Source organism: Scyliorhinus canicula, chromosome 7, assembly GCF_902713615.1.
Source record: "Scyliorhinus canicula chromosome 7, sScyCan1.1, whole genome shotgun sequence".
In the NCBI taxonomy this organism is placed as follows: domain Eukaryota; kingdom Metazoa; phylum Chordata; class Chondrichthyes; order Carcharhiniformes; family Scyliorhinidae; genus Scyliorhinus; species Scyliorhinus canicula.
In genome coordinates this window covers 63811569-63821474 of record NC_052152.1, presented here as the reverse complement: position 1 = coordinate 63821474, position 9906 = coordinate 63811569, and the positions used below count along the sequence as shown (strand labels likewise).

General features: G+C 41.2%; 1 protein-coding gene across 1 annotated transcript in view; it reads left to right on the top strand.

Moving 5' to 3' along the window:
* The first annotated feature begins 817 nt into the window (after positions 1 to 817).
* Positions 818 to 9906, top strand: part of LOC119969034 (ephrin type-A receptor 6-like) — a 956636-nt gene continuing 947547 nt past the window's right edge. Inside the window, 1 exon segment of the mRNA XM_038802175.1 lies at positions 818 to 1911. The gene's annotated coding sequence lies outside the window, so the exon portion shown is untranslated.

Genomic DNA, 9906 nt, shown 5'->3' with positions numbered 1-9906 from the left:
TGACTGACATTCACGAGCCATTTAAAACAGTTAAAATTAAAAATGCAGATAATGTAAATCTTGACTATTATATTAATAATGCTTATGAGGTCGGAAGCCATACAGGTCAACACTGCCCGAGATGGAGAAGCAGATATCCTCAGTCAGCAGAGAGCCACGTATAGGCAGGTGGCAAGCGTTTTATTTTGTAAAATCTTTCTGATTTATTTGACAAAAAAACTCTACCTACTCTATGCTGTTTAAAACTAATTAAACAAACGCTTTCCCTTCCATTCCATCCCATATTTTCACATTAACTTCATTGCAGTGTTAATATAAGCCTACCTGTGACACTAATAACGATTATTACTATTTCTCGTTTTGATTTTGGCAATTAGGAGTAAAGTTGGGGGGGGGGGGGGGCATTAGCGGGAATTGTTCTTCCAAAGTGTGGTATAATTCATGATGTTCTCCAATTTGCAACCACGTTTCTCTGCAATTGGCAAACATGGCCAGTCAGTGGTTGAATAGCATTTGGAAATTGAGAAAGCCGAAAGCCACTAACGGTTTGTCAGTTCACCTCTGACAATCGCGTAAATGATCACGTTTTTAATTGAATCTGAATAGACGTGTGGTTTTAGAGGGTTTTGTGCACTGTTGGAGTGGGATTGGGTCGCAGTGTGTATATAGCAGCAGGTTAATCGACAGAGACAGCCCAGGTGGTCTCTTTAGCTATCTTTAATAACTTTCCCCGCCTTTTGTTTATTTGCTTATACTTCCTGGGTTTCCCGGTATGTGTAGTCATTTCATTGGGTAGACTTCTCCAGTTATTGTTTGAACCCTTCTGGCAATATCTTGTTTGTTTAAACATTTACAGGATTTTTTTTAAATGTAGGCGAGCAATCCACCTTGTATTTTGTTATTTAAAGCTGGCCTCAGTAGCAGTAAGATGCGTTTTATGTGTGATATTGACACCCCCTAGTGCTCGGTGTCAGCTCTCTGACCTGCTGCCATTGCCTGGCTGACGCCGGCTACATTCGCTCGGATTGAACCATAAATATATATTCTGCAAGTTTGTTAAAACCATCATTCTCTATTTAGGGGGAGGGGGAAGAGCATCAGCCCCATCCTCTCTACACTCTTTATGATAATGTGATTTTTTTTTAAAAAAGATATCAAGTTGCACTAGGGCAGCCGGCTGGACGAGGCTGTGCTGAAAGTTGTCAATTTGGGAAGCTCCGACTCCGAGAGGCAGTGGAGCGGCTGTATGAAGGTGGCGTCTGTCTTCCCGGCGTTTCCCAAAACCCGAGGACTCACTCAGCAGCCATTTGCTTGGAACAAAATTTTTTTTAAAAACATACTTTGCTGGCCAGCGAGAGATTTCAGGGGGTGGCTCACAGTCGTGTTCGTACTTTTTTATTGTACGGCAGCAGCCCCCGCTGCCGGGGAGAGAGAGAGAGAGAGGATAAACAATCTCTCTCTTTATCATAGGGGGCGGTTTCCCGAGTGGGAAAATCTTCCTGCGGTTTAATGTTCCCTCTTTAGAGAGAGGAACCTGAGTCGCGAGTGACTGCTTCAGTTTGTGAGGAGATGCTGCTGCTGCCGTGTGTGTGTTTGCTGATTCCACCACCCAGACCATGTTGCCCATGGCTCCCTCAGTCTGGACGTGAGCGGGTGGCCGGAGGAGGGCGGCTGCATTGACTCTCGGCGGCAATTCTATTATTCCACTTCTCCCTTTGACACCCCGCCGGCCTACCTGGTGTTTTCAGCCGGAGGGAGAGGAGCAGCTTCTCCTGGACTAAGGGAACAAGGTGGCGGGAGGAGGTGGGGGTTGTTGTTTGCACTGAAGGATGATTTTGAGCGTGAAATTCGGCGTCTTCCTGCTTCTCTCCGAGCGGCTGCTCGCCGCCGCGACTCACCTTTCCAACCAAGGTAAGAGAGGGGAAAGTGTCAGCTCCTCATCGACACTTTTAACTTTCACAGTTCTACCAGCAGCCCCATCCAGACCCTCTGTGTACAAAACGGCGTGCTTCCCCTCTCCTGGCAATGGCCAAAGAGGGGTTTTAAAATCTTTCCAAAACGTGTATTTAAAAACAAAACTGTTCAATCTTTTCCCACATCTGAATAATTGGTAGATTCGCCGCAGGGTTGCACAGCACAATCTGTGCCATGGATATAGATGGATAGTACAGCTACGTCTGCACCATCATTCATCTAGCAGCAGCACCTTCTCGAAGTTTAATGGATCTGAACTGATGCAAGATGGCAATGATAGACAAGTTTGGTATTTGTGCACGATAGTCGCTATTTGTTTTTTTTTTGTTAATTCGTGCCCGAGATGTAATCCCCACTTTGACTTAAACAGTCAACCATCGATCATTACTTAGTCTAAGCAACACCTAAAAGGAACGGCATTTCAATGTGTGGATCTCCCAATGAACACAGTGCCGAGTTGCGCTGCCAAGTTCATTCAACAATCAAACATATTTTTACACGTGCCCTGCTAATTTATCCGGCCGCTTTGATTTCATTCGGTAACATGTAACATCCCAAGTAGGATGAGCAGGGTTGGAGTCGACACCTTTGAACTGAAATTTGTAGAAGTGCCAGTTAGTCGGATAATTTCGTTACTATGGAATAGCCACTCAGACCAAAGGGCACAATATTGAAGATGAGTGTTTATAGTATATTAAACTGTAGTTGAACTTTACTGGTTTCCAAGACCGAACTAAGTGCTTTATTATTTGGCCTTCAAATAGTTATGAGATTTGCAATAAATAGATTATGGCACAATACTCGCAATTTAGGATCGACCTCATTTCGTGCTTTTGAGGAGGTACAACTACTAATTTTATCCAGTGATTTCAATATAAACCAAGCATTAATATATTGAATGTTTATACTAAGGATAGTGACCATTTAATTGAGCTGATTAAGATTTAGCATTATTTAGAAGGTACTATTGCAAGGGTACAACTATGATAGCCCTTTTCAGAGAATAATGTGGTTTGATGTAGGGTAAGATTTAGATTTTAATTGGGGACAGCGTTGTAGAGAAGAGCATAACAATTCATTGTTGTCTGTGAAAATAGCAAGTGGATTCTCCTAATATAATTAGTGTAATAAAACGAGTCATTTGAGGTTTTGAGTATTTTTATAATTAATGAATCACATTTCAGTACTTATTACTTCATCAAAGAATGGGCCAAATGGCTTGGAGCAGTAGCACTGGCGAAAGTAGAAAATGAATTACTAGCTATATTGAAAGTATATTTAACTTGATTCTAATGATAGAAATACTTTGCAATTTGATTAGAATTACAATGTGGAAACAGTCCCTGATCATTTCAATTAGTTTTAATCAATTCTTCAAAAATGATGGTACTTTTTGGAGTTAATAAATACTATTGAGCTATTTTTTAATTTAAAAAATACAACAATGAAATTCTTGCTTAATATTTCTGAATTAAAATCAATCACCACTCGCCTTGGAATTAAAATATTTTCTGTATTGAATAAAGACACACATTGGAATGCTGAATAAAACAATATTAAAACCTATTGCAAAAGGTACAGTGCTGTGTTCTAGAAAAAAATGTGTTAACCTCAAACTTTCTGCATCCATGCATCAATGTGATATACACTGCAAAAAATATATAAGATTTACAATTTGTCAGATTGAAAGCAGAAACCTTTATGACAATCCTCATCTGACAGGCTCGCAAGTCCCTATTTGAATTTGGCTAAGTATGAAATATGCATTTGCATCAGAAATCCTGACTGTAAGGTATTACTTTAGTCACCCTCATGTTAACAATCACATTTTCCTTTGTTTACAAATTACCTCAACAGTTCTGAAGTATAAACAAGAGACCAGATCTGTATGGGAAAGATTATCACATGAACAAAGTCAGAAACTAACTGTGTCAAAATAAAAAGCATAATCTTATGGTATAATGCATTTGGAGTAAGTCAAAGGCAATCTTGGAAGGAAAAAGACAATATTGAAAACTTTATAAACTGCTTCTCAAGCAAAAATAAAATAGAATTTTCTGCCAAGATAATGGTGTGGTTCCGTTAGTGATCTACGCATGGTTCAGCGGCTTAAGGCATGGGGCAGATGTGCCATTAAAATATCTGAAAGTTGCTGTCCAAGTTTCCATCGTCTGATATTAGCTTCATGATGACCATATCTTGCTGTTTACCTCGCCACTGAAGTGCATGAAATGGCCGAATTGTGTTAATTATAGCCAGTCAATGTTTTGCTTAACTGTTATAAGTATGAGTCTCATTCCTTCAAGTTTTAATTATTTGAGACTTCAAAATGTAAAATTTTAAATACTGTTGATTTTACCTTTCTTTCCTTTTCTCATCCCTCCCTTTATTTCACTTTCTGCACCTGATTTGATATTGCTACCACCGACTCTAATTCACACTTGCTTCTTAGTCCTGCTGGTGTTACTTCACAATCCTTCAGTCTGTTTGAGGTGCACAGATGTTTGTTGTGCTTCATCAGGACCAGGATGCCATATTCCTCTCACTGTGACATTATCAGCTCACTCTTTCAGTACCTTGTCATGCAAAAACCCCAAAAATTTCAATACGTACAAGGGCAAGTATAACTATATGGTAGATTATGGTTAATGTCCTGCCACAGCAAATTATTGCCTAATACATTGGAATGAGAAATCCATAAGTAGATCAGCTAAATTGTTGTGTACATTTTCATATGTCAAAGCAGATTGGTGATAAAATATACTACTGACTTCAGTATAACATTCTAATGCACCCTGTAACAGTGGTTAGCACTGTTGCTTCACAGCGCCAGAGTCGCAGGTTCAATTCCTGGCTTGGGTCACTGTCTGTGCAGAGTCTGCAAGTTCTCCCCGTGTCTTTGTGGGTTTCCTCCTGGTGCTCCGGTTCCCTCCTACAAGTCCCAAAAAGATGTGATGTTAGGTAAATTGCACGTTCTGAATTCTCCTTCAATGTACCCGAACAGGCACTGGAGTGCGGTGACTAAGGGCTTTTCACAGTAACATCATTACAGTGTTAATGTAAGCCGACTTGTGACAATAGATTATTATTATTATTATTATTTTTATACTTATCAATCAAGTCATTCTGTAAGATAGTTTCAAGTTACAATGGTTAAAAACTGGCCTAAATGTAAAATCCGTTCCTTTCGCTACCAAAGTAAAGGTACTTCACAGACATTGATAGAATATCTGATTTGCTCCAAAAATTAGCATTTGAGTTTCTGTCCTCCAATCCTACATGGAAATAAAAGTTTAGAACTGTCACCTGAAACATTACATCTAATATTCTCACATAGCATTGGGTGGAAAATTCATTGCCTACCTATGTTACCTTCTCTTTTTCCATGCTATGTCATAAAGAAAAGGAAGATACTGGAACAAATATTTTCCTGTTTTTTCACTAAGAATATATGTAGATGCTTTGCTATTTAAAAGAAAAAAATCATTTTGCATCAATATATTGGATGGCGAGAAAATAACCTGGTAATTGTGTCATATGACCATAAGTGGCAATGTGTAATTTGAAAAAAAAGCTTTATTACCAGAATGCATGTGAAAGTGTACGTGTGCATTGTAAACATCGAATTCCAGTGGAAATCTGTACGTAAATTAGAGGGGCATGCTATCCATAAAAGCTCCATGTTCATTGCTTTAAATGGAATTATGGGGAGTTTTGTTTTAAAACATTTCTATTACACAGATTTTCGATAGCTTTCTAATTCCATGTATAACTCCTAACTTCCCAATGTACATTGATCTGTTCTATTTTTTACCCACAGCATTTTCGAATGTACATTTCCTTTTAACCATGAGGCAGAAAAGCTAGGTCTGATCATAAACGTATTTGAATGTTTTGATTTTAATAACTAATTGTATAGTTTTACTGACATGGCATAGTAGCACAGTGGTTAGCATTGTTGCTTCACAGTGCCAGGGTCCCGGCTTCGATTCCCAGCTTGGGTCACTGTCTGTGCGGAGTCTGCACATTCTCCCTCTGTCTGCGTGGGTTTCCTCCGGGTTCTCCGGTTTCCTCCCATAGTCCAAAGATGTGCAGGTTAGGTGGACTGGTCGCGCTAAATTGCCCTGCAGTTCCAAACGTTAGGTGGGATTGCTGGGTTACGGGGATAGTGTGGAGGTGTGGGCTTAGGCAGGGTGCTCTTTCAGGGGCCGATGTAGACTCGATGAGCCGAATGGCCTCCTTCTGCACTGTAGATTCTATGCTATGATATGACATGGTTCAGTCACATGCTGCAGAAAGCTGTATATCCTTTCATTAATTAGCTGTGATCACCAAAGTTAATTCCTGATAGAATTAAATTCTGGTTAAAGTACAAGAGCCAGGGATAGCATTGAGGAATAATTGACACTTGTTTGTTTTATTTTGTTGTTTAAATATGCATTTTGAAGCCTTGGGCTGGATTCTCCGCACCCCGGTGGCGAAATCGCAGCCGGCGCCGGGGCGGAGAATCCAGTTTGATGCCAAAAACGAGCCCGGCGCTGGTTTGGTGATTCTCCAGACACTGAAAAGCGGGATCATTGGGGAGTACGCGCGCCGAGTTCCCAACGGCGTGGAACTAACCTGCTATTGCCAGTCAGGATATGCATGTGGCGGCTGCGGACTCGGTCCGTGGCTGCCCTGGTCGGGGGCGGGCTGATCAGAGGCTGGGAGAGGGGCCTTATTGGCGGACGGGGAATGCTTGTGCCAGGTTTGAGGGTCGGGCCCGTGGTCGATCGGGGGTCTCTTTCTTGGGCCTGGCTCCACGGTCCAAGTCTGCCATGGAGCATGGTGTGACTGCTGGAGGTTGCTGCCGTTCACATGCGTGGCCTCTGACTCGGAAGTGTGGGGGCCCGTATCTGCAGTAAAAGCTGCAAGATTTACTCCGGGTCCCAACTAGCCCCCTGCAGGGCTATGAATTCATGTCCCTTTTTTTTCTAGGATCTCCAGGAGTAAAACTCCCAAGGTTTTGACGCCGGCGTGGGGACATATACCCAATAATGGAGAATCCAGCCCCTTGTGTTTACTGAATATCAGAAAGTAACTTTTCAAGGTTACTCTTATCTGTCTGAAGTATTTTCTTCTGTCTTCTGCACGGTTTGTGCTTGCAATCGCAAGGGCCGTGGCAATGCTCTAATAGCTGCTAGCCAGGGGAATTGTTCTGTTCTCCTTGATGCAACACTGTAACTTCCTTCTCCCTGCTTAGCAGAAAGGTACTCCGACCCCTTTCTATCCTTGTATTGAGACACTGGACTGAGCGTGTGCTATGTGTTTCTAATTTCTTTTACACTTTCCTGTATTCCTTTGCCTCTCTGCTCTTGTCATACAACATGGAAGGTAGGGAAAAGCTAGTAAAAATTGCAAAGGCTAAATATCAAGGCAAGGACCTTTTTATGACTCTGGTTAAATATAAAGATTGACTTCGTCATATCATTGATATGACTCGGGTCACTTATTCAGACAAGTAAGCAGCGAGGGTCAAAAGGGTCAGCCTTTAAAGGATATAAAGCACAGCCAGATTTGTAAAACACATTTATGCATTTTCCCCTCCATTTTGTCAATTCATATTTCTACTGTTTTGGGCATTAAACATCCAAATTATTTTAAAATAGCAGGATTACTGATAAAATGACCATCCATGATAAGTGATGCTCATAGCACAAATTCTTGCTGGCATTTTTTTCTTTTTCATTTGAATGAATAAAATGCATTTGCTGCAACATTTGCTATTGTGCTTGCTGATATTCCTTTGAGTTAATTACTTAATTTAGTGTTGGAAATCCTTCCTGAATTGCCAATTCATTTTATATAAGGTGGTTGTGAAGTTGTCTTTTTTAAATAAAATGATGAAACAATCCGTGTAGGTAAAACCTAGGTCAACGTTATCAATCTTAAATTCTGTGGATACCTAAATGCACCTTGATATTACTGAAAAAGTTAATATTAACATTGCTGTATTGCAGAACTAAGAATAGAAAATATTGTGCACAGAAATCAGAAAACTTCTATAATTGATTATATTACCTAATGATAAGCATTGTACTGTTAGTTAGAAAGCGACCATACAGCCCATTGTGTCTATGGAGGCTCTCTGTATGTATCATTTTAGATTTAGATTTAGAACAGTACAGCACAGAACAGGCCCTTCGGCCCTCAATGTTGTGCCGAGCAATGATCACCCTACTCAAACCCACGTATCCACCCTATACCCGTAACCCAACAACGCCCTCTTTTATGCTGCCGCATTCTTCCTAAAGTGTTCTGGATACAAAGGGGGCCATTCTCTGAGCCCTGTGCCGGGCCGCAGTATCGCTGCAACCGCGCCACGACACCCCGACACCAGCGCACGATTCTCTGAGATGAGGAGAATCGGCGCCATTTGGAATGGGCAGGACCGTCGATTCTCTGGCCCATATGGGCCGAGCGGCCGCATGGTTACGACAGAATCCCGCCGGCGCCGTTCACCCCTGGTCGCTGCCGGCGGGAACTCTGCGCGAGCGGGTGGGGTGGGGGGTTTCTGTCCCGGAGGGGGGGGGGGGCTCCGATGGGGTCAGGCCCGCGATCGGGGCCCACCAATTGGCCCCCAATACTCCGGTTGAGGCCAAACCAGTGCTTTTGTAAAGACCCCCGTGCTTTTGTATACTCTGCCCCTATTTATAAAGCCCACATTCCTGTATGCCTTATTCAGGTGCTTTCTCAACCTGCCTTGTCACTTTCAATGTGAATGTGCCCCGAGTTCCTTCTGCTCCTACACCTTCTTTAGAATTGGATCCTTTAGTTTATATTGCTTCTTCTTTGTATCAATTTACACTTCAGTGCATTACAGTTCATCTGCCAGATGTTTGTGTATTCCACTAGCCTGTTCATGTCGTCCCGAATGTCTATCCCAATCACCCTCTCAGTTCATAATCCTTCCAAGTTTCATGTCAACTTTGTCCTGGACAACCAAATTAAGATCATGAATAGAGATTACAAAAAGCAGTGTTCCAAATACTGAACCCTGGCGACCCCACGATTTGATGTCATTCTCTATACACGAATAGATTGCGGAGCAAAATCCTATATTGTAATGTGACAAAAAGATCATCTCTATAAATTTCAGTTTTCAACAATTGTGTATTTGTATCAGTTCAATTTATTCTTCCTGTCTGGGGATGTTTGCTTCCTTAATAAAACAAATCATAATTATATTTTCAACGTGGCAAGATAAAATAATTGAAGTGTGATGTTCAGCAATGTATTCCATATGGAGTTTGAGATGACACTGATACATGGTTACCTGTTGAAGGAAATAAAAGACTGCATATTTTGACAAAAAATCCATAATGAACAGAAACCTTATCTGTCTCTATCATGGATAAAAATCTGGAGGCTATTATCCAAGGTTAGAATTCATACTCCATTAGAAGCTTCTAAACAAGCCATGTCTGACAAATTTTTAACGTGTATTGGTGAAAGGAAATGCAGTGGGTGTTCAATAGGTGGATTTCTGAAGTGTCTGATAAGGTAAGGCATAAAGAAGGGACTTTTGGGCTGAACATGGATTTAAAGGAAATGGAGCAGCATGGATAAGAAGTTGGTTGTAGGAGAGAAAGAGATTAGTGATTAACAAATGTATTTTCATTTGGACTTTAAACCCTCCTGTTGGGTTTTTCTATCTCCAGCTCCAGGCTGTGGTACAATGACCACGATATTAAAACTTGATTCAAAATAGCCATTGAAAATAATTATTTGGAAAAGGTTTAAAAAAGGATTGAAATAACTATTGAGCCAGTACAAGAATGATGGGCCAAAGGGCCATCTCTGTGCTTTAAAATTTTTTTCATTAAACAAATTCAGGAAAAGTATTTTGCACAGCAGGAATCTGAGTTAAACGTCGTCCCCCCCCCCCCTCCC